Source organism: Hirundo rustica, chromosome 6 (assembly GCF_015227805.2).
Source record: "Hirundo rustica isolate bHirRus1 chromosome 6, bHirRus1.pri.v3, whole genome shotgun sequence".
NCBI classification, from domain to species: Eukaryota; Metazoa; Chordata; class Aves; order Passeriformes; family Hirundinidae; genus Hirundo; species Hirundo rustica.
Window position 1 is genome coordinate 18,534,171 of NC_053455.1, and position 26,768 is coordinate 18,560,938.

Below are 26,768 nucleotides of genomic sequence, written 5' to 3' on the forward strand. Positions count from 1 at the left end.
GACTGAGATCAAAGCCAGTGTCTCTCTGGGCTCTGGGCTGGGGTCCCAGACCCCCCTGCCCAGGTCCCTGACCCTCCAGGGCAGCCAAAGGAATGCCCTGGACTCCAACATTACACAGTGAGCAATGTGTGATCTGCTGAGTCCCATTCATGTGATCAGATGCATGAGCACAAATGCAACTGCAAAAGAGCCAAAAAGGTGGAGATAGAACAGCAGCACTGTGGCTTGGGAGATCTACTGTTGTAGTCCTTATTAATTTTTATTTTTAAGCATTTGATTCTTCTATTGAAAGGACTGTGCAATTAGACAACTGATTTAGGAAAGAAAAAAAATCAACTCACTTTTCAGTACAAAACACAAAGGCTTTTCACCCCCACAGCAACACAAGAGAAAAAACAGACAAAGCAGATTCACAATGTCCACAGAAAATGTAGACAATGAAGCAATTGTAAGAAATAGTGTGATTTATGTCAGAATAATTAATTCTAATATCTAGCTCTTCCAGCTTCATAAAATATGGATCTGCTTTGTAACACAGAAATTATTTTTGTTCTTCAGTTCTAAAAGTTGTTTTATTTTGTTCATTCATAATGCTGTGTAAGGTGGAATGGAGGCTAGAGCCTCACTCCATATGAAGTTGATCACCTTTCCTTAGCAATGTTTTCAGCACACCTTTCCACTGAAATTGTTTGAACTGCCTCTGGGCTCTGTTATCCCTTGGTAACCCTTAGAAGTATATGCACATAGACCTCATCTGGCTTATATGCTCAGGAGAATGCACAACAACCACAGAAACCTGCAAATTATAATAAAGTTTCCCAACTATTTCTCATGTATACATCCAAGCCCAATTTTCAAAGAAGCTCTTCAGTGAATGTTTCTTTTCTTAGTATGGAAATTTTTAGGAGGGTGAAGCGAAGAGGAGGAAGAAGAAATAGAAGGTTTGTGAAATATTAGACAACTCAGAATATTCACATAACATATGTTCTACTGGGGGATGAACTTGAGATTTAAATAATTGCCTGTAAGAAAAGGCAAATCCCATAGCTAGTATGTGGCATCTTACAGGAGGGAGATATAGGTGCCTTTACACATACATTTGTGAATGCCTCTGTGTACTTTGAAGAGGAGAGTGCAAAGGAACACCTTTAAAGTTTCTGCTTTGAAAAGATTTTTTACTTGGCTGTCTTTTCTTGAGTGAAACATTGTGGAAATAGTTACATTTGCAGGAAAAACCTGAGTTGTAATGGAGGAACTCATCCAGCAGAAACTTTATCATAAAACTGCATTAACAAAGTATCTCACAGGAGCATTTGATGCTATAATAAGGCTGTTGAGATGATAAGGTTCATATGCTGGGACAAGAATCTCTGCAGGGGTGATACACAAGATTAATTTTAAATGCAAATTTTTGTATACATGAATAATTTTTTTTTTTTTTTTTGTATTTCACAGATGAAATTATGTGGCTAATGCTTATAATATAGGAAAATAATATCAGAAAATAAACAATGTTTCATTCTACAACAAGCAATTATTGAAAACCTCACAGGAAAGATTTTATCAAAATTCTGTCTCAGGATGTGTATAGCCTATGAATTAATTTTTAACTTTACATTAGTCCAATCTATCATCAAAGCCATTCCATGGAAGGTGATTTTATAAAAAATGAAATTATATGGAAAATTTTCAAAAGTTTCTCAAAAAGGAAATAACATCAGAATAAAGGAACATATCCTAAAAGGCTAATTTCCCAATTGAAATAGAACAAAAGAATAGATAAAAACATAAAAAGTGGTTGGCTTTACATGAGCTTCATTCAAAAAAAGGCAAAATTCTTGATGTTTGGATAGTCTCTTCTTCTGCATCAAGTGGCCATCACTTGTCTTTCACTTAGACAAGCCTTTTTTAAGAGGGAGATGGTTGTGGATTTCCTGCTGAAGAATCTAATTCCCAACACTATTGTTTAACGTGCCAACTAAGCTTTACTTTACACAGTGACATAAAACAAACTGTCAGAGCAGTGCTTTCTCTAAAGAAAGATTTCCACCTACTAGAAGGTCTACAGTCTTGGAGAATTGATTGGACAACACTCACAGCAAAAAGAGAAAGTAAATCACTTTCAACTTCATTCATCAAGGACAAAACCAGACAATTTTGTTGTCTCACCTCAATGTAGCCAGAGAAGATAAATCCTTTGCACTCATGTCACTCACAATTTCCTGTGAATAAAAAGAGTGAAGGAACAAAGTACCTTCATTTAAAGCAGGAGAGGCCATCATTTTAGTCTTTTCATATGAAGAGGAACTCAGAGCTCTGTTCTACAGCAGTAGCTCTTTTAATTTCAAGCACTACACAATGTTTCCACTAGTACAAAGTTATTTCCCTTTGAGGATGCCTTGGCTTTAATCTGTTTGTATGAGAAAACTCCCCACATGAATAGTGTCTCTTGAATCTAATAATTTTCTGTGCCCTTCCCTCTAGTGTTAATCTTGCTGGTGTGTTCCTTCGTAGGTAGGTGATCGCATTTATATTACGTGATGCATTGTACAAGTGTGCAATATTAGAGTGGCTTTATTACAGCCACAAATAGCCACTGGAACTCACTGATCATGCCACAGTTCTTTCTAGTTCAAATTACACTACATAAAACTGAAATATGTTTATGAACATTTCAATAGAAGATGGTTGTATTTTGTGTTATGAGTAAATGGTGGAAAACCCCTTAAAAGGCTGAAATAGATAAAATGTACATTTTAGAATCCCAAAGGAAGTTATCACCGTGTGATAATACAATAGAAACCACTTGCTGGGAATTAAAAACCTAAACTTTGAATCTAGGAGATTTTGTTATTGCATCACAGACAAGTTTTATTCACCCTTAATGGGTTCAAACTTGAATTAGGATTTTGAACTGTTGTATTTTTTTTTTTTTAGCTGATAATACAAACCATCTACTATGCCCAGTAGATAGTCTTTTTTTATACAAAGGGAATAATTATAAAGATATACAGTAAACAATATGCCACGTAAACTGCATTTACAAGAATACTTCCTTTATTGCTCCTGTGCTGATCTTTTCCAAGAAGAATGGATCAATTAAATTGTCCACACCAGTTGACCCTCAGCTATTCAAATACAATAGGAGAAGGGATATCTTTGGAAAGTAATTCATTATGTCATAATTCTTTTTTTCACACTATTCCTGTGTAACATTTTAATTAATCTATTTAAAAAAAATGGGAAAACATATACAAAATTAAAAAGCTTTACAAGGTTTGTGGAGATATTGCTGTTTCAACATCTTGCAGAGCAATGCTTCAAGATTCAGACAGTTTACGTTCAGCATTTCTCAAAATGCCTGGAGGCTTTAAAGTTTGAAGGCAAATCCATGATGACATCCAAGGAATGCATTACTTACTTTTAAAAAAGCCAGTCTTCCTCAAGACAGATGGTCACACTCCAGGCCTTTCTTCTGTATCCTGACTTTTCCACTGTATTATCATTCTATAAGAATGAATTATTATCCTGTTCACTAGCTGCTGTAGACCTAGAAATAAATTTATAGAGACATGTTACCTTCATAAGAGTCTAAACAGAAAAGCAAGATACAATACGAACATCTTTGCATGGAGACTAAATGATCAGAATTTATTTAATCAATTTTTTTCTGTGATTATTCTATCAATCATTTCCCCAGTAAAAATAAAGCACAACTAAAAGAAAAATTCCTTTGTGAAGTGCAGTGACATAAGAGTGACAAAGCCCAAGCAGGCTCAGTACAGTAAAACTGTTAGAGGAAGAAAACTTTATTTCACTAATTATGTTACAAAAACAAAACATAAAATACCTGCTTATGAAACACTAACTGTATCTGCTATATCTCCTCAGAAAACAGAATGAGTCTAACAGTTTATTGGTAGAGCTACTTGAGCTGTACTTTTTCTGAGAAAGATCTGCATCGATCATTATTCTCTTTACATCTGTTGCTGTTCTCAGCAGTGAGACCTGATGACCCAGCAAGCTGCCTCCTTCAGATTCCTAGAAAATTAGCCATTGCTTCAGAACTTGCCCTTTACATTTAGAGTGAGCAGACATTATCCTACCACTAAGTTCATTGATTTAAAATGATGGGTTTATGGTACTGTAGAATACATAAGAACCAAAAGAGCTCTGGAATATTTGAGTTCTAATTGCTGGATTAGTCAGGATGTGTGATATTTAGAAGTCAGCTTCAGTTTCTAACAGAAATTCCTGAAAGACTTGCAGAACTGCCCATGATTTGGAGCATTTTTCCCTCTTTCTGGTATCTTTGCATTGGAATTCTGTCAGCAAAATGTATCCTCCAACCTGGCTCATCCACAGCAGTTATTACTCAGACAGGTGGACAAAGTGAGTAACAGTACCTTGCAGCATCATCTGCCACCCTATCCCCTTTTGACTCAGCTATTGTTCCAACATACAGGACTACAACTTCCTGATAGGAAAAAAAAAAAAAAAAAAAAAAAAAAAAAAAAAAAAAAAAAAAAAAAAAAAAAAGTAAAACATAAAGAACTTTCTTTTCCATCCAGCTTAAAAAGGAGTACAATGAGCCTTTTCACTAATGGCAGCAGGGAGGATTCTCTCTCCTCTCCTCTCCTCTCCTCTCCTCTCCTCTCCTCTCCTCTCCTCTCCTCTCCTCTCCTCTCCTCTCCTCTCCTCTCCTCTCCTCTCCTCTCCTCTCCTCTCCTCTCCTCTCCTCTCCTCTCCTCTCCTCTCCTCTCCTCTCCTCTCCTCTCCTCTCCTCTCCTCTCCTCTCCTCTCCTCTCCTCTCCTTTCATTTTTTGTTAGGCTGCACTAATCTGCTCTGCCTCAGCTCCCACTGACTCTGGTCAACTCTGGACTGTCTCTGGTGTACCGGAGAATAGAATTTGACATGGAGACACTGACATGCCAGACATCAGGAATGATTGAAAATCTGCAATTGAGACTCAGTTATTAGAAAATACATACTGAATTTGTGAATGCCTGATCCTCATACTTAATCCTAGCAATAACCATGGTGACTATTGCAGAAAAAATGTCCACAGAGATCAAATGCAATAAAGCCCATATGTCAGAAAGCAATGACTGATGTACCTTGTCTCAAGATGTTTTTTGCAGTTTCCCTTAATTAAAGGAATTATTTATTTATCTATACTTATAATATAGAGTATTATGTCTATAGACAGTACACAACTGATTTTGAAATCATCCATGTAAACCAAATGTATCGGGATTGTGTGGTGAGGTTTTGGTGGCAGAGGGGCTACAGGTGTGGATTCTGTGAGAAGCAGTCATAGCTTCCCCTATGACTGAAAGAATCAGTGCCAGATAGGCTGGCCAGGACTAAGCCCATCTGTGATGGTGGTGGTGCCTTTTGGGATAACCTGTGTCAGAAGGGGAAAAAACCATGAACAACCGTAGGCAAAGAAGGGAGAATATCTGACAGAAACAACTCTGCAGTCATAAGGGTCAGTGAAGAAGCAGAGGAACATGGGAGCAAAGATTTTCTTGTAGGCTGTGGTGCAGCCCATGGTGAGGCAGCTGTGCCCCTGCAGCCCATGGAGGTCCATGGTGGAGCAGAGATCTGCCTGCAGCCTACACTGCAGACCCCACACTGGAGCAGGGGAAAGGCCAAAGGAGGCTGTGATTCCATCATCCTACAAACTTGAGAAGCTCCCGGCGGGACCTGTCAGCTCCAGAGAGAGAGGATCCCATGCTGGAACAGGACTGCTGTTGGGATTTATGACCCTGCAGAGAACCCACTTTGGAACAGCCTGCTCCTGAACAACTGTACTCCATGGATCCACACTGGAGTGGTTTGTGGAGAACCAAAGCCTGTGAGAAAGGCTTGTGTTGGAGTGGGGGAAGAGTGTGAGGAGTGGCAGAGACAATGTGTGATGAGGTGATCACAGCCCCCATTTCCCATCTCACTGGGCAACTGTAGGGAGAAGGTAGAGTATTGGGAATAAAATTAGGCTTGGGAAGAGCGAGGGGTGGGGGGAAGGTGTTTTAAGTTGGTTTTTTTTTTTTTTTTTTTTTTTTTTTTTTTTTTTTTTTTTTTTAATCCTGCTCTGATTTAATTAGTAATAAATTCAGTTAATTTCTCCAAGTGTGTTTTGCCCATGATGGTAATATGTGAGTGACCTCTCCCTGTTTTTTATCTCAACCTATGAGCCTCTCATTGTATTTTCTCTCTCCTATGCAATTGAGGAGGAAAGTGACACAGAGGCTTTGGCGAGCATCTGGCACCCAGGCAGGGTGAGCCCACTACACCAAATATGATGTGACACATCTCAGTGTCAAATAGTCAACCTGCATGACATTTGCCATATCCTCCTCCAGCATGCATTACCATCTAAAGAGTTTTGGTACTGTTTAATCTCCAACACAATTATTTACCAATATCTTTTGTCCCACTAATCCAAGCAGCTCACATCCATTTCAGATTTCTCTATACAAAGAAGCAGTGTCTGCCTGCTTAAAGGTTTTAATCTTCTGTGCAATAAAATGATATTATATCTCACTCTGATTGAAAAGTTGTGCTATCTAGGGGATTATAGAAGTACTGCAAGTGGCACCAATCATCAACTAAACTCCAAGGGGGAAGAGGAGGATTTGTCCTTTTTCTCCCTGTATGAAATACGAAATAAAAAAGAAAAGAATATTTTGGTTCCTTCCCTCCCCCAGCTTTGTCTTTCACAAGTACTAATCCTCTCTTGGGTTTTCTCCAAAGGTTTTATGGACCACTGTAAGAAACATGCTGTCATACTGATCATTGCAAGATGACACTTTAAAAATATAAATCCAGTGAGAATGTGATAACCTTCATTGTCAAATGGAAGGCAAAAAGCAGCAAATGCACTCAAGTGAGTTTCTACAGCTAAGTACGAAGGTGACAGAAAGACTGAAGAGCTAGCCTGCCTGGCTATGTCTGGAGGTTGGAAGGAGTAGAAGAAATCTAACATGATTATTTTCAGAATTTAAAATACTGCTGCTGCTGATATTGCGTCTAAAGGAAGTTTTCAATGAAGAACATTATTTAATCAGCAATGAACAAAGAATAACTCAAACCAGTATAAAATATTACTCGCCATCACCACTCTTAAACAGCTGTCTGGCTTAGAGGTGAAAATATCGGATTCTTCAGAATTATTTTTAATACAGAAAGTAACACAAAATTGCGTCAGGAGCAGGAAGAAGCCCAGAAGGCAAAGCAAACAAGTGGCTCATAACCTCTTTTAGAGTATGTTGGCCTACAACAAAAGTCACATAGTGAAAGAGAATCAGCCTATGAACATCAAAACAACATCTATGTGAACTGGAAATACGCTAAAATAAAAGTAATGAAAAATATATGGCAGCCTTTGCAAAACTAATCAGTTTATTTACTTTTCATTGCAGTTTCTTTGTTTTCCTTTTCTATTTCTTAATTTAGACCCTCTAGCCAAGTAATAAATAATATTTAATGGGATCTGAGTTAATGCTAATTGTTTTCAAAGCAATTGTAATCTTTAAACTGATTTGATTTCTATTCCCTGCTTTATTAGCTTGAGTTAATTATCCTTTTGGGTGTTTCTCTTAAACTGTATAATCCTTAGCTAAATGAAGTAATGTCTTTTGAAGCTGAAAATCTATCACTAAGAAAATGAGGAGCTAAGATTTATTCAGTAGTTGTAGGTGATTTTTATCCCAGCTTGAGTCAAAATGGTGGAGGTATAAAGTAGTAGTTATTTCTCAGGATGTCATATCAGTTTTAAAATCCAGGGGAAAAAAATGTACAGGCACAAACAATGGTGTAAAGCCATCTTCATTCACCTATCAATAAATGTACTTTCATCTGAGCATCTTGCCAAGGCTGGACACAGCTGGTCTGACAGCAGGCAGCTTCTTCCCTATCAGATGATTAACAGTGCTCTTCGGGAAAGGGGAAGAACCACCCCACATCACAGTCCCAGATAAACCTCAGGTCTTCTAGACATTTATATATAGTGTCATTCTTTGCCCAGTTTTAATTTTTTTCCTCTTTTGTTGCCATACTGGGTTACTGGTCTGTAATGCATTTGTAAACACAAATATCAAGGTGTGTGTATTCCAATAACAGGTACACATTCTGCGCTCATTTTTTCCTGAACAGATACTTAACTCTGACAAGGGCCTGTCAAAGTAACAGATGATCTTGCTCAAACTTCCTCCAGTCCCTTGGCCTGAATCAAGCCAGTGAACCTTGGTAGCTCAGACTACATAAATACATTAAAAATATGAGATACACAGAAATCTTCTGTCCTTCCCTGAAACATGTCTCCCCATGCAGTAAATGGATTTATCATGCATCACTCACTTTGTATCATCAGGTGGATATCAGATTCCAGATACATCAAAAAGTATAACCTCTGACTATTGAAGTGTTTTTTTTAATGCCAACTATTTAGCTGAAGAAAAATCTTCAAACATAATGGCTTTTGTAATAATAACAATATTAATAAAAAAATAACAACTGACATTTTAGCAGTCTTTTTTGACTTTAATATCTAAGTAAAGATGAAATTGTAGAAAAGTTCAGACTAAGGAAAAAAAAAAATCACACTTGATTCAAGTGTTGTTATCTGTGATCAAAAGTATATTTGGACCACAAATTCCAGGGGATTAGACATCTGAACTGAACTTGTTTTAGAAAAAAAGTGCTTAAAGGGGAGGAAGAGGGGGTATCTGTTATTCTGCTTTGTTTATCAACATTTTAAATGCATGCAGAAGGCACCAGCTTCGCACCATTTTTCTGCTCTCCCAGAAGCTTTTCTAATTTTATTCAAAGGATGAAAAAGGGAGGAAAATGGACATTTTAAGACACTCTTAAAAGCAAAATTAGAATTTAAATAACCATTCCCCATTTTTTTTTTTTTCCTTGTATTTGAAATAGAATTAAGTTCCAGCTGCAATGGAAAGTATATCTTTAAAAATAACCATTCAGGATTTTACAGTGTAAAATCTAGGACCAAGCTTTTCTTCTACCTCCATGAACCAAATTAACTGAGTCCCACTTTAAGACAAGCATTTGAAATTAAGCTGAATTATCTGATTCCCAGTTTCTCTGTTCTTTATGAGGCTCAACAAGAAACAACAGAGGAGATGATATCTGATAATCTGTGAAGCTGCAGGATAGCTTTCCTTAGCATCGCTGATTTAACACTGCATTTACAAATTAGGGTTTCTGCTCCCTGGCAATACGTCGCCGTCCAATTCAGTTCTGCTCATCAAGAATGTCAGACATCAAGCAAGTAAGGCACAAAGGCACAGCTTTTTTCAGTTTAGAAACTACTTCAACATCAGCCATCCTCTAAAAGTAAAATAAAAAAGAAAGATTAGCACTCTTCCACTCACAAAGCAGGAGATTCCAAGTGTCTCATGCAAATATTGGTACTTAATACATTTGGATGTACTAGTGAAAATGTATGAAACTCAATCTACTTTTTCCTAGTCCTTTAAAGAAGAACAAAAGGAAAACTGCCTGCTCAGTCATCCACTGTTTGTTTCTATTCTTCCAAAATTACTTTTTTGTTGTATAAAACTTCAGTAGTCTTTCCTTTTCTTTTTCATAAAGATGTCCTAAAAGAACTGTGTTCCTAATACAAACCAACCACCAGAAGAATGCCTGCAAGCAGCATAGTAGATCTTGTCCATGCACTGAATACACAACAGAAAGTTTAAGTGATAAGAGTATTTAAAAATAAACCTGATTATTTTCCCATTTATATCTCTAGTAGATGTCTTATTTTCACAGATTAACTAGCTATTAAGGTACTAGCATCACTAAAGTCTTATAAAAAATCTAATATTTTTTCAAATCCCAGACCTGAAGCAGACCTCTGATAAATATATATATACATGTAGTTGTTTTGTAATTTTGCAGCAGTACATGAATCATGGTATGTGATTTAAAACTATGCTCGTTCTCTGCTTCTCAGTCTTTATTTTGTGATTGGTCATTCTGCATGATCACTTTTGAAACTTTCTGACATTTTCATCAAAATATCTCTAGATTTGTCAAGAAGGTCAGAAGGGAAGAAATTATGTATTCTTTATCATATTAAAATCCATCTGTATTTTTACAGACATCAAATCTGCCATTTAAAATTTTTGGTTCAAATGATTAAACAGAAATGTTACTAAAATCACTCTTTTCTGAATAAAAACTGAGAATGCTTTTGAGAATTCTCTTCTGTATGGCATGTAACTGAGATTTTAGAAAGTACATAGATAAACAGACTTCCTATTTAGCACCTGTCATTTATTTCCTAACTCATTTTGGACTGGGGAAAATAAAGAAAACAGGAAGACCATGTACTCAATATTGTTCAAATATTAATAAGGTCTTTTGTGACATTTTTGTACACCAGAGATTTATACCTTAACAAAATCCCTGCATAATTTATTACTAGAATCCAGATGTCTGACATGATGGACACAGGTTACCTTCTGTTAACTGCACTGCCTCTGAGACAATGTCTCTGAAAGTTAAAGCAGTTGGTAGCCTCACCTGTGCTGTGTATGGACACACAATCCTCTATTTTTATGCATTGTGAATAGCAGCTGGTATCTTGGGGCTACAGTTTATAGCAAACTCTAATCATTAGTTACTTAAAGGAAGCACTAGAAATTTTTGAAACTTCTTTGCACTGAAGATTAATAGCCCAAAGCTTCATACTTTATTGATGAGGCATTACACTGGGTATGAAAGACTAGGTGCTTGTGTATCTGAAGGCTTAATGACTGTCAAACAAACCCATAAAAATAAAATTATTGTTGAAGGAACAATCTTGAGCCTTCTGTGTTTAATTTCAATAGTTTTGCGACATGTAAACCTCTACTGAATTGATTTTATAAGCCACACTACCAGTTTGGTATGATATCGTGCTTTTCTATATACATCCATATTTCTTCTACATATATTCATATTCCTTCTACATGTTCATCAAATATATTCATAAGCATTAATTCTCCCACCAATTTTCTAACTGATATTGACAACTAGATTTCCATTAAGCAGTCAAGGGATATAATCATAGGTCTTCTGGAGGGTCATGTAGCAGGATGCCATTAACTTTTGTTTTGCAGATTACATGAGAGACATTTTATAGTTCTGTATTTAAAAAATGCTTTCATAATACTTGGAGATTGTTTCTGAAGTTAAGTGGTTGCCATTAAAATCATTGATTTTGATAGACACTTTTCAAGAAATGGGAATTTACAGGTTCATATTTACCACTTCATGTTTTATGGGAGAAATACATTTAAAAAAATCACTAAATGATACAGAGAACTGTATTTCTATTGCCATTCACGTTTACTTATACAGAATGTGTTAGTATTTACAGACCAGATAGTCCATTTTCAGCGCTTTTTAATCTTCCACTGATTTGAGCATGAATCGATCCTGGTTGAGAGACCATTTGTGAAAGTATTAACCTAGTTGACAATGTGAGGTCAGAAATAGAATGGAATAAAGAACAGTCAAAGCTTGAGAGAAAAACTAGATGCTCCTAAAACTTCTCTCTCTTTTTAAAGAATCTTGAACTTTGACCAAAAAACCCAACAGCAAACAAAAAGGCAGAAAGCTTTTGGGTCCTCAGTATTTGTTAGGAAACTTTAATAAGAAAATAAGAAAAAGAAAATATCAGTCCAATGACATTTAATTTGGCTTCTCAGACATAAGGAGAGGGACAAATGCCTGGAAGGATTTACTGAACACATTCCACAGAAAACCAAGGGAATTTAAAAATTTTTCATGAGTTTATGAAAAGCAGATTTTGGGGTAAGAGAAAAACTGATGTGTAGATGAAAACTGAGAAGTAATTTTAAAGAACTGATTATCATTAAGCAAAATAGATATTACGTAATTTCTAGTATTTTCAGAATTTATTGCTGAAAATTTCTCTTCAGGAGATAAAATCCCATAATTTTTAGAAAAAAATATGTATTCTGTAATTATGGAATTTGACATTACATAACAACTATATTGATTATTCTGGAAATGAAATTATTCTAAAATTCTTCATGTAGTAACAAATTCTTGTCATGTCCTTCCAGTCACCACCGGATCAGCGGGAAACCTTTGCCTTGATGCTGCCTTCCAGAGAGCCATACCAGCTGCTCCTCTCCTCTATTCTTATTTAGCCTACCTTCTTGGGAGCTATTAACTTACATATTTTCTAAAGAGATAGGTGTTAACATCCATATTTATATACTACAACTTGTTTAACTGAGCTCTTTTAAAATATGAAAAATGCAAAATTTCTTGTAAAAAAGCATTTCTCTTCCAAGCCCTTTGTAAAACAGCTCTTAACTGCTAACTCCTACCCGTTCACTGTGTGACATAAAGGATTCTATTGAATGGCTTAGAGACCATACTGTATTGGACAGCAGAGTTACAGAAAACAGAAGAATAACTCATGGGAAAATATGCATACAATAACAATTGTGGTTTTCCCCTCAGCACTAAAATATTATATTTTCCAATAATACCGAGACCAGGCATGTATTAAGAAAAATGGAACAATGCAACTAGCATCAGTAAGGTTTAAGATTTTTGGTAAGGTGGCTAGTCTAGAAGGCAGAAAAGGCAGTAGGAGTTAGGGAATGGTAAAACCACTGGCCTGGGAGCAAGGAATTGAAACTGAGAACGTGTTAAATTGAACCACAATATTGCTGTATAAATGAACTCAGAAGTTTTTGTGGATTAATCTTCGAGCGGCATGTGTGGTTGGAGAAAACAGGACTGTAATTAATACTAAATAGTTGGCTTGTGTTCTTTTACACAAACTTCATATTTCAGGACAGAGCATCTAGAGAATTGGTGAAAGAAATGTTTAAAGCAGATTTTAGCATTCTCAGCTCTGCTACTGAAATGCTGTATAAAATTTAGAAGTCACTAAATCCATCATCTATCTCAGTTGATATATCTAATAAAAAATGTATCATTATAATATTTGTTTATGTATCATTAAAATTGTCCCATCTCTTCCTTTCCTCCTGAAGAAGAATGAGGTGAATAAGAAACACCCACACATCTAAATTGTGATGCAGATTTTGAGAACAGTGAGCTTCCCTGTCCAATAGTTTTTCACATGAAAAAGAATTGCAGTTTCCAAAAATGTTGCTGGATGAACCTCTGAAAAAAAGTACAGGTTATGTGTTGCTGATTTCTCTTTTATATTCTGCAGCATGTCAATGCTTTATGGCAGCAATACCAAGATTTCCTTGTTTCACAAGACCCTAAAAAATAATCAGCTTCTCTCATTTATGTCACCAGCAAAAATATTGACAATTATAGACTGTTTGTTTGAGATGTCCTGCTACACCAACTGGATTTTATTGTTTGTTTGCCAGGAACAAACAGTGCAGAATGCTTGATGCATGAACAGTCTTTGGAGTTTATCATGGATACACACAAAAGATCAAAGCTGCTGCTTTGCTAAAAGTGAATGCCTGTGCCACTGGCTCATTTGTTTCATGATAAAGTCATTCTGGAAAAATCCTGTACTCTGAAAAATTTCAATTAGGTTAATCACATTCTTCTTCTCTAAATTTTCCCTGCAGCTTCAGATGTAGACAGCTTTCTTAATTTCCTTTCCTAGTATATTGAGAGGGATTCTGTGTTTTGGTAAATAGCTGCTACGTTCCACCCAATATGTGGTTGATCTAATCCCTTTTTCTGCAGCATTTTCACAGTGTGAATTTTGCCTTATTACACTGGAAAACCTTCTGTTTCAGCAAGAGTAAGGGACAAATTCCCTTGCTGCTTTATGTTTCTGGTGTCATGTAAAGCAGCTGAAGTGAAAATAGGAATCCTGCCCTGAACCCTTTTTCCTGGATTAACTGAGTTTAGGAGAACAACTTTCTCTGTGTATTTGTGGTGAAAATAAAGGAACAACACAAGCTCAGTCAAAAATTTTGACATGCATTTTCTTAACTTTTATCTTTTATTGACGTGCATTTTCTCTGTCTTTTGCTCTTAAAAAAGAATTAATCCTGATTGTGGTTACAGGAAGTGCAGTCATATTTCTCTCCTTATTTCTTCAGCTCTTAGTCATGTAATTTGACATAGGCCTTACAATTCTCTAAATTTTTTCTCCTACATCAGTGTCTGGCAAGAATTTGATTTTAACCCTCTTTAATTATTGCCTCAGATTTTGATTGGTGTAACAAGACAATGGTACTGTCTGGCAATCAGATATGCTCAAGAGTAAATGCATGCTGTAAAGTAGTAGCAGTAGGTAAACAAGTCTGTAGATAGATGAGTAAGACTCACATGTGCACAAATGAAAGTCAAAAAGCTGAGAGATGAAATCAACTGTGAAGAGTAAGAAAAAGAGCACATTTAGAAAAAAAGGAGGATAAACTATTTAGCTCCCCTCCCCTGTTTTATTTGTTTTTCTTTTCTTTTTTTATGCATTTTACTTATCATGCTATATTTTTATATGATTTTTACTGCTCACTGTAAAAACACGTTCATACAGTGCCCTGGGAACTCTCAATACAATTAAATATATGCTAAATAACATTTCTGTCAATTGTGTGTGAACAATCTTTGTGTTCAGACTCACTCCTCATCAGTGTAAATACAACAAACAAGTTCATTAGTCTCCTGAAAAATTCCTCTGGAGGATCCTAAACGATGAACTATGTGGGGCTGGATGACGTATCTCTTTATGTTCAATGTATCTCTTTCTGTTAGAATCTTAGGATAACCTGGGTTGAAAGGGACCTACAAGGATCACCAAGCCCAGCTTCTCAAGAGCAAGAGTAAAATGGGTTCTGAGAAAAATGTAGAGTGAGTAGGATGTGTTACTGGGGGCTAACTGGAATGGATTATGGCACACTACCAGGAAAACCTCACAACAACTGACAATCTTTCAGTCATTGGTCCAGGGAAACTGAGACAACTTTGATGCCTATCATAGCCTAAAATCTTTCTACATCATTTTTTTAGTGAAATGAGTAGGATCAATTTAAGATGAAATAAGGAGCACTTTGACAACCACTCTACTATTTCCAAATTGTCATTTTCTATCTTGAAAGCAAACAAAAACTAGGTGGCTTTTTTTTCCTCTGAGAGTAAGGCCATGTTTAGAGAACATACTTCTTTACTTCTTTAAAAATTCTTTTTAGACTTCCTCATAATTGCCATCAGCTTCATAAAGGAAATTGTACTGTTATATTGATTAACAGTAGTTGCATTTTCCAATTATTTCTATAATGAGTTTAGTAGCAATGACCCAGAAAATGGACAAAGACCTCACTTCAGATTAATGTTGATTTGATGAAAATTGTTGTTTTTTCCCTTCTCACCAGCAAATGATGATGATAGATCCCCACTGTTAATTACTCAAAACCTCTCAAAATAGAGTTCACCAGGTGGAAATAATTAGCAGTTAATTGTATCCTGTTTATTACTCCTCAGAGATGTAAACAAGTCTGGTTTTATTCGACAGTATTTACTAAAAAGACCTTTAATAAATAAATTAGTGGTACAAATGTTGTAGTTATGGTATGAATACTTGTGGTTGTGCATTTGTTTCACGAGACTAGTCAATGAGCAATTTTCCCCGCAGAAAAGCAACACTTCAACAGGTGCAAACGTTTGCCATTTGCTTCATATGCAAAATTTTTTTTGCTGGTTGTTTCTTGTTAAGTGGCAGAAAAACATGATCAGAGTGTTTTAGTGTGGAGTCACGTATAAGAAAGAGGCTTTCTCTTGTTTGCATTTTGATGGCTACCGAGGTTTTGTGGCTTAGAAAAAAAACATGCTGTACTTGGGCAGAGCAGGAATTTATTAACAGATGGATTGCTATTATGATGGTAATAGCAATAGTGATGACTACTGTTTTTTGGAGTTAGTGGTCAAACATTGCTTAGGTGCCCAAATCCTGTTATGAATTTACATCCACAAATGGGGCACTCATCCAATTCAGAGGAAACTTTAGAATCCAGGTGTTGTTATATTTAAAGTAAAATATATTAGCCATCATATTAATAAATGAGGTTGTTTGTTAGCTCATCTTTTCAAAACAAAGGAGAGAAATCAACAAAAACATTACAGTCAGATTAAGATAACTAGCAATCATCAAGCTGCAGTTTATTTGAAAAGTGTTGCTCTTTAAAACCACTAATTGAGATCCATTCCCCTTAAAACTTCATTTGATCCTTAGATGAAATGTGGTTGTGGCCTCTGGTCAGGCTATAGCCAGTTTTTAAATTCAAAATCTCTTACCGAACTTTTTCTCCAGGGGCTCCTTTCTTGATCTCACGACTGATGGCCATAGAGACCAAAAAGCAATATTGTTTCATTTCCACTGTGCTACTGTTTCACAGACAGCACTTCAGTTTTTCCAGTTTGTACAACAAACTACAATTTCTAAAACATGAGTGTGAAAATTCACAAAGAATTAAACTTCGGCAAGTTTACTGCAAATACTATGGATCTGTCTGCTTGATTTTTACTATTGTTCATATGATAAATGTACTGAAATAATGGTGACTAAGCTTAGTTTTAGTATTTTTAAACCCCTACAAATTCTATGTATTAAATAATAGTAATAATTATAAAAAGGTTTATATTTTGCATGTTCTGTATGCAACTTAGAAATTTCCTGTCCTGTCAACTCTGTCATATCCTTGCCATGTAGAGCAAGCAGTTAATATGATCAGAAAAATACAATCCAACTTTAAAATATTTCTTAGTTTGTGTTTTTAAGCTGTCACATTTAGTTCCAGACAACTACATTGTTTTCTTCAAGACCTGACCTTGCAGTCAAATAGCTGCCTGGTGCTGACATTATTTTCTCTCAGATGTTATTAAATAACATTACTTATTTCTTTTTTTCAGTGTGACAATTTAATATTTTATTTCATTTTTACCTATGAAGAAAAACCCACACACTTGTGTTTTCTTTATCAAATGTTACAGTAAAAACAAAACTATAAACTTTAGCTACCACCTAAGGAACTCAGTTTTCAGGTGGTGATAAGTAGTGTCAGGGCTAGGTCAGGACTTTGTAAGAGGGAGATTTACACTGCTTTGCCCTTCTGGATGGAGACAGTCAACTTTTAGCTTAAGATTAATCTAGAAAATTAGAAACACTATGGCCTTGCCTAGACATATTCTTTTATATTATAATTCTTGTTCACTTTTCAGATTTGATTTTTTCTGCCATTTTGTCTGTCAGGACAAAATTTTATTGAACTTTCCCTACCATTTATGCCATTCATTATTTTGAAAAGATCTTTGAAAAAAATCTGCTTTCTTTAAGAAAGAATATATTTCTCTATTGTAAAGTCCATAGTTCTTCCATGTGGGCAGGGTAGTATTCTTGAAATAGAACAATCTGAAGTATCTAAAATTAATTTCAAAATTTTTCTTGAATGTGATATTTTGTGGGTTATTTTTAGCTTTACCATTTCCAAAAACGCACATCTATCACTATTTTCTTTGAATTTCTCTTTATGACATTGAAATATCCTGGCTGTGATCACGTATTAGTAGTACAAATATCTACAGGACTGTTTTATTAATGCTGTGTTTTAAATAGGGGGGAGTGACAGCTGATTGCTATGTTTTTATATGTGAATATGCTTCTGTACACACCTACAAACTCTCACACAAAAACTCACGTGCACACACACACACACTCACACACACACACATATAAACTGCTAGGTTAGCTTTAAAGTTAGAATTTCCTCTCTAGTTTTGTGCTCAAAATCTAAGACATCAGTCCCCTTCTATTGAAATTAGAGTGAGAAGCTCTTACAGTAGTCCATTTTATTTGCCAGCCCAAAGATTATGCTGAAATATATACCAAAAGCTTGGTGTCTAAATGATCCAGATCTATATAATTCCCTGTAATGGCATTCCATATGATAATTTATTAATAAGATTACTCCAGGTTTATTATTTTCTCCTTGATTTTTCTTTTGCTCATTTTATGCTTTCATCAATATCAGCCAGAGAGAAGGAACAGAAAATCCATGTGGATTTGCAAGCTTGATTTTTGGATTAAACCAAAACATGTAATATTCAAATAGCTTTTTTCAGCCTTAGAATTACAGACCTTGAAACTGGAACTGATTTTACGCTTTCCTAAAATAATATTTTTATGAGTGAAATTGGAAGAGCAGCACTCAATGGGAGAAGAGGGAAAATGGACCTGGCTGCTGCTATAGCGGAGTTTGAAGATTTTCTTGGAGAATAAAGGAGAGCTTTACTGCAAACATCCACAAAAGGGAGTTTTTGTTCTCACATTCTTCTCACCCTCCTTCTTGCCTGAGTTTTCTCCTCCCTGTCCACGAAACAGGAAAAAAAAAAGCTTAATTTTTTAGGCATACAGCTGACCAGTTTTAAACATTGGCATTGACATTAGCTGAATAAATGGAAACCTTTTCCTTTTATATGCACGCTAATAACATAAAACATTTTATGTGGAGATTTCTGAAACTTGCGGAGGTGATAGGTAACATATTCCATACTTAACAGGTAAGAAAGTGAAACAAAGGACCAAGGTTCGTCTACATGATAGTAACAGTCTGTACCCTTATAGTTCTCATCTATCAGGCAGTGTGCAGGAAAGGGCAGATCGGTTATCCCAGAATATTGGCCAGGGAGGATTCTGTATGAAATATTGATTGCACGTTATTCTGTTTTATATAAAAAATTATATTCCATTGTATATAAATAACACAAAAAAAACCCCATAAAAATGACAGAACTAGTGAAATTCCATGGCAGTGTAAAGGGTTCAAAATAATCCACCAACTTCTGTCAGCTTTGCATTTCAAATGACCAAGATTTCACTATTATATCATTTTTGGAAACTGGAAAAGAAATGCTGCCTTCTATGAAGTTAAGAGAAACCTTTGTGTTCTTCCTGATGGGAAGCAGGGAAGCATTCACAGCACCAAGCCTGACAGAGCTGAAGAAACATTTGGACACTGCTCTCATCCCAAGGCACGTGGTGTGACTTCTGCGGTGACTGTACTGTGCAGGGAGCTGGACTTCAATGAACCTTGTGGGTCCCTTCCAGCTCAAGATATTCTGTGATTCTCTGATTCAATCATACAAAATCTGTGACTGTAATATCCAGTAAAAATAACCAACCTCAGTAACTGAGTATCTGTTACTTTATATTTACTTGAATAGTAAATGCTTTGGACTAAGACACTGTAGTATGTACATACCAATCACTGGATGAATGAACAAATGAATGAATAAATACACTTGCCAGATTTGACAGAGCAAAGGGATTCATTATACTTCAGCCAGAATTATTTTGCTTGTGCAAATGTAACAAAGGGATAAGCTTTTGCCAAAGTGTAAGTAAATTCAGCAGTTGAGTCAGCTGTTTCAATTGCACAGGAAGCACACCAAAATAAGGAAAGAAGAAGGAAGTTTTCCCTTGTGAAGCACAAGATTGGTTGCTGGGTGCCTGTGTGCTTCTCCACAGCTTTAGCTCATCTCCTTCAAAAGCCATGAAATTTCAGTAGATAACAAGAGGTCAGGAGGTGAATTGACATGAACGTTCATAGACATAACTCATCAACACCAAGTGAAGTATATTTTGTGTGAGTTCTGTAAATAGATGAAGAAAGCTAGATTTTAAGCTATTTCTACCCTTCTCTAAACATCAGGGGAAAATAGTTGGTGAGAAAATGTACACTGACTTTAAAAGCTGAAAGATGTTGGGGTAGGAGGGTAAGAAGTCAAAGACACTTCATCATCAAGGTGGTGTCAAAGCCAGGATAAGGAAACCTTACGTGAAGAGTAAAACAGAAATAGTTTTCATCAGATGGAGCAAAAACAGAGTAGTGAGAAGATATCTAGTGCTACAGCATGTTGTTTTCTCATAGCACTAAGTGAACTCTTCAAAACATTAGCTAGACCTATATCCGTGTTTACATATTGGACTGCACCTCTGGACTGCATCCTGGTTATTTCTTTTTTTTTTTTTTTTTTTTTTTTCCTTGATAATTTTCTCTGACTGGTAAAAAGTGAATTTGGCTAGGTTCTTGGGTATCTAGCATTCCTGCAGAAGCAGTACCAGTAGCTCCAATTAAAACGGCAGATGTCTAAAAGCCCTGGGGAAATGACCTTTCTCTGTGGGTATCTTGGACATGCTGACCTCACCACATGTGTGATGTAGAGTTCAGAACCTTTTCAGAAACTGCAGCCTATCCAGAATACCCCTGCCACCTGTGCAGATCCACACCATATTATTTTCCAAAGAATAGGAAGTCTTTTGCTAGGAAAAATATATTGAAACTTTATGAAAGAAAAAGAACAAAATAAAAACCAGTTTTTCAATAAAATTTAAAGTGAAAATTTGGGGTGAGGGAGTAGAAGGATGACTGGAATAAAATGTTTTATCACCATTAATTAATCAATTCTAGCCTGGATTGTTAATGATTAAACAACATTTCTATCAACCTCACTGTGCAGTGGACTGTGTTGAATGAGACAGTGGCTTTGCTCACAGATGTGAAGCTTTATCTCCATCACATTGAAAAAAGAAACCTGCCAAACCAGCAGTGTTTGGTTGCCTCAGAAGAGAGAACACACTACTAAGGTGATCTTGAGCAGATCCCATGTGAGCTGTTCTGGTAGGAAAGCCAGTGGAGAGGCTTACATTGCTTCTTCTGTGCTGTAAATGCTCTTATTTCTCCTTCCCCAAAGTTTTATCCATCTTGGATTTTTGCTGAATCATAAATCCACTATAAAGCAGAAAAGAGAAAAAGAAAAAGGAAATAAAAGGGAATAATGGCTTAATAAGAGGAAGAAATTCAGTAGAGTTAAAAATTCAAAGCCCAGTTACAGGTAGTTAAAACTCTAATTAAAGTGCAGTTGATTCGTAATCATTATCCAATCCTATAACCATAGAGATAGAAACTTTATTTTGATGAGATGGAAGATGAAACCCTGAAGATATCAGATTGGTTAATTTATTAAATGCATAAAACAACTGTTAAATAAAATTATGAAAACCAAAAAGATACATGGAGGCCTCAAGTTTTCTTACACAAAAAGAAGTTGGATGTGGTTCCTTCTTTTAGTTGTCTTAAGATGTGGGGCTTTGAATTACATATTTAACATGAAAAATATAGGAGTAACCCTATTATGATTCATTTGCCTTGAGAGTCTACTGCTTCATCATACAGATTGGGCTGAGTGGTGCTAGAGGAAAGAAGCCAAAATCAACAGGATATGGATTTAACAACTCCACTGTTCAAAACAGAGTTATCCGTTACCAACACAATTTTTAAAATTGTTTAAATAGCCCGGTGTGTATCATAGTCCCATTTGCAATAATTTTAACCTGCAGAATGACAGGTTATGTGGATTTTCACATGCTAATTTACCAGTTCAATAAAAAAAAAAAAAATATGAATAGCCCAGTGTGTATCCTTGTTTAGTTCCCAAACAACTTAACTTACACTGACAAGTTATGCGGGTTTCACCAAACTTATTTACCACTTAAAATCAAAATGTATTTACCATAGTAGCTCCTGTATCAAATTACATGCAGAATGTGCTCCTTGTAACACTCAATAAGTGATCTCGTATGTGTCCCATAAACCTGCACTCGTTTGCCAAAACTGAAGAAAAAGAGAAGCAGTGCAGAAACTGATCCTTAACATATATTAACAAAAGGCATAGATAGAAAATTGCAAAAACAGTTCTAGCCAGCTCCAAGGTGCAATGTACACCAGCATGATCTCATAACTACAACAGTTCGAATCTCTGCAGATTTCTTAATCAAGAACATCAGAGACTCATTCAAAGAAGAGTGTGCAAATATAACTTCATTCATGCAAAATACTTGAATCAATGAAAAAGAAAGTCTAAAGCAGGTTGTTTAAAATTAGCCCCTCATTTTTTATTTTTTGCATTTTTGCTAGGTAAAAGTATATAAATTAATAACTAAAAAACCAAAACCAAAACCAAAACCAAAACAACCAAAAACCCCCAAACTCACAGCAACAACAGAAAAATTCTTAGCAAATTCTAGATAATATTGCCCTAAAATACTTTTGATAATCAAGCAAATCACTGTTATTTTGTAGGATAGAATGCAGCTAGTATGAATTTTTTTACAACTACTAGTAAAGCCAGAACCCATAATGACGGTGAAATGATACATAAATTCATTGAACTGAGTGAAAGGAACTGAGTCTCCTTTGAGATGAAAGATCTGCTTAAATGGAAAGGAAATAAAGATCTCCATTCCCCTCCTTCCAAAAAATGAAAAAGAAAAAATGAAAACAAAAAGTCAACTGTTAATATTTGGCATCATACAGAGTCCCATCTGTTTTTGAACATACATGCTTCTCAGCAAATTTTGTAGCAGTAACACTGACTCACAAAATCACTATGAAAGCTTGACATAGTTAAACATTCATCTATTATGATTTAAGTAGTCTTGGAAATAACAGAGACCTGTTTGTCCAATTAAATACTGAAACAGTGTTTCCACTAAGCATGGATATTTACTTACCCTATTTTCCCCATGAGATTTTAGTTACTTTGTTGAACGATAATTTTATTAGAAAAATTTTATCATTTCCACCCAGATTCCATTTCCTGTAAAATTTTTTCAAGGTGCAGGGTATATTCTAGTCCCATCAAGACTATGATGTATGTGTGGCTGGAATACACACAACAAAAAATAATTTTCCTCAAAAAGTATTTTGTTATTCTGGGAGACTTTCAAGTTAGAACATTCTATTAAAAAGAAAAGAAAAGAAAAGAAAAAAAAAAAAAAAAAAAGGCGAGCATAATAAATAAAAACTAATTTTACAGCTAGTATCAGTCTTCATATACAAATAAATTTGAAAGAAAATTAACCATAAAACCAGCCAGATAATGAAAAGGGTGAACATCACAGCTAAAAAAGTAAATGCCAGATTTTAGTGTCTTTTCTAAAAGTTTTATCTAGCTGAAGAAAAATGGCATGCTACTGATTCTAAAAGAAGCTTGACTCTCCTCTTCCTGTTGTTGCCTAAAATTGCACTAAAAACAATTTAACTTTTGTTGATTACTGTAAAATTTTGGAAGAGGAGGCTGTAGGAAGATAAGCTGGTTGAAGATATTAACAACCTTCAGCTTGCCATCCATTCCATTTCCCAAAGAGAAACTTTTTCTCCCACACTATTGCTCATTGGGAGATGTGTGCAAACACTGCTTAAAACCAAATCTGAAATTTTTACTTAGAGTAGTAACAAGGCTTGAGTGTTGCATCTGTTTCTACTTACCCAAAAGTTTCCAAATTGCTGACTGCTCCAGGAAGAGGTCTCTGAACTGACCTAGAGCTGTGACAGTGGCTGTTACGTTTACCTGTCCCTTCTCATTACTCTAGTGCTACTTCTACCTTGGGTTTTTTGCTTCGGTGTTGGAAGTCAAACCTGCCCTCCACTCATTCTAAGAGTGTCAGTAAATACGCATGAAATTCAGTATCTGTGATGATGTATTTAAAGAATATTTGTAAGCTGTAAACCTTTTCCTGTTAAAAATAATTCAGAGAATCTTACTCAGTGTACCCTAATTCATTCTTATACTACTGCAAGAAAAATAAGGCTGCACTAAAATCAATAATATAATGTTACTGGCTCATTCTATGCTATGCCATTTCATGGCATTCCAAAGTGACATTGAAATACCACTAATGGAACAGTGAACCTATTTTTCAATTATACTAATAGTAACAGCTACTGGTTGGAACAATTTGTGAGAGAATTTGGAAAGCACTACTGCAGTTATTAAGCACAGCCACATTCTTTCCAAGCACCAGTTATGGCATTAATTTATTTTGATTCGCCTCATAATAATATTTTCCAGATAAGCCATTTTCAAACCTAATGGTCCAGGTTCAGCATTTCTGGAAGAAACATAGGAGTGCAGTACTGTTCTTGAAAGACCTGCATAGAGAAGCAGCTCCATGAATATGTCTTTAAAAAACAGCATGCCCACATGTTAAACTGATTATAATCCGGAAACGTGCATGGGAAGAAAGCATTCCAGCGATCATCTTGATTCCATTTGGGGATAATGTTTTTTCCTTCTGGACTAATTTCTCCTTCTAGAAGTATCTGTGGTTCAATAAACACATGTCTCCTAGTTGAAAGGTCAGTGAAAACACAAGAAATGAGCAGAGTTCAATGTTTTCTGCAGTGGGGGCCAAGTTCTAGTCCTGTCTTTGCTGTTTCTGTGTGGCCATATCAAATCACTTTTCTTGTACATTGGCTTGCCTATTTTTACCTGCAAAAAGGATTAATGACCTTGCCATTTTTTGTAAAAAATTCAATGTTTTTTCATAAAAATAAGTATTGGAAAGTTAAGTACAATTATTAATAAGTGCAAGGAAATATTCTGTATTCACTGTTGCCCTAGTAGAAAATAGATTAAATTGTCTAAGGACAATTTTCTATCAAGAAGTGACATCCACTTTGCATTAAAACTCTCTGAGGTTTTTTAGGCATTCTACTCTTTTCAACATGAGAAATAAGACCAGGTTTTGCAATGGAAAGCTATCACATATCACAGAAAACCCTAAACTTATAAATAGATGACTCTAACATGCCAATTTTACTAGTAGTTTGTAGCTTAACTATTGCAATATTTCCTGGGATGCCTGCTTATATTGTTCTGGAAAGGGAAAATTTTGTGATGAATTATGTATTCAAGATGCACATGCAGTAGGAATATAATGTAAGATGTTAAAGAGAAATATATAAGCATGCATCACAGAATTTCAAAATGAGCAAATTTGAATCCAAGTAGAGTCATGGTGGACAAACATCTGCCCTCTATTGGTAGGATTCAGCTTGATCAGTCAATCAGTTAATTTCCACAGACCTTTTATCCATTACTGAATTTGTTATCCTTATGATTCCTTCTCCAAAAGGAAAAAAAAAAAAACAAAAAAAACCCCACAAAACACACAAAACAAAGCAAAGCAAAGCAAAGCAAAGCAAAACAAAACAAAACAAAACAACCAAAAAACCAACCAACCAACCAACCAAACAAGACAAAGAAAAATCTACCCACAAAACCACAAAAAACAAATAAACCACCAAGAAGAAATAAGAGCATTTTCTCCAAAGATCCTTAAATTTATTTTGTATAAGAAGTCCAGGTTCAAATAGAAGCTAACTTTTAAAATGTTTTTAAATGAGAGTTCCATGCAAAATAAAATTATTGGTCTACAATACCATCAAAATGTAATGGTAGTGAACAATTCCACAAATACTTAGGGACTATTCACAGCTTTTTGCACCTCACTAGCTTGATTTTAGAGTGGATCATATTCACTACAAGATGTATGCATTGTTGAAAAATAATGAATCAGGTATATCTATAACAAAGCATTTCAGTATTTGCATTGTCCTGTGCATGCATGGTAATAATTTTTAGGATAGTAATGTTCTCAAGTGTGGATTTTTTCCCAAGAAATTGATATTGTACTTGTCTGTTCTCATGCAGATTAAAGACAAACATATTACTTATACTGATACTAGAAGAAAACAGATTTTTTTTTCTTTTAGTATTTAAATCAGGCAATATTTGAATAGAGTTTGACTTCTCACTACAAGATATTAGTACCAAGTTGAAACATTTGTTTCACCCGCTCCTATCAGATTCAAATTGTTCATTCATATCAGGCCATGTGGTAAACTACTTGTGAGGGCGGTGTAGCGACTCTGTGAAAAGGGTCACTGTAAATGCCATTCCTTTGAATGTGTTAAGGTAGCAAAATTCAGTTCTTAAAATACTGTCGAGATCTGTTTTTAGCATGCTCTACTGCCAAGACAATCAAACATATAAAAGAGTTAGCACAATAAGTTTAACAAGCCATTTAATAAAATAAATTATTTACTCTGTCCCTGAAGAAATTAACATTTATTTCTTTATAAAACCTGCCTTCATAGTGATTATGTCATATGTCATGTCCATGGCATAATGAATTATATAAAAATTACTTCACATTCCTTCATTCTTGAGAATGGTCAGTGATTATTAACTACTATACACATAGGCAATGAATAACCAACATTCAATTTAAGTGTTGATAACTATGTTAGTCATAGCCAAATTAATTATGTGTGCTCAGCCTTTGGTATATCCAGCAAATTCAAAGCACTCAATGTCCTAAAAGAAGTTGTTCCCTAGATGTGCAGGTCAGCTATGCAAGACCCTATTTACTTTTTCACGCACAGTTACCATTTTTCCTACTATCTGCTGAGTATTTTTAAAACAAAAAGTTGCCATGGTTATGGAGGCACACCCATATTCTTTCAGACATTCATATAGGTTTAGGGAAACAACCATATGTGTTCAAATATATGTCATAACTGACAAATAACTTCTCTCTTTGCTCCCTCCATGATGATGTCTAACTATAGTCCAGAGGGTGACAAACTTTAGAGATTTCTCCAAGAGCCTGCATAAACGTCATATCAGGTTTGATTTCCTCTACCATGTTTGAGGTTGTACAGTGAAGATATAATGTTCCATATTCTCTGAAGAAGACCCTTTAGAAGTGTGAAGATAGCACCAGAAAAAGACAATTTATAGTAAGCTACCTGGCAACCCTAGTTGGCACAGAGTTTTCCAGAGACAACTTTGAAAATGAAGAACCTTTCTGGCTCTTCCATCTAATGCCAGATCACTTAAAAAGCAATATCTGAGTAAATATATCCTGACT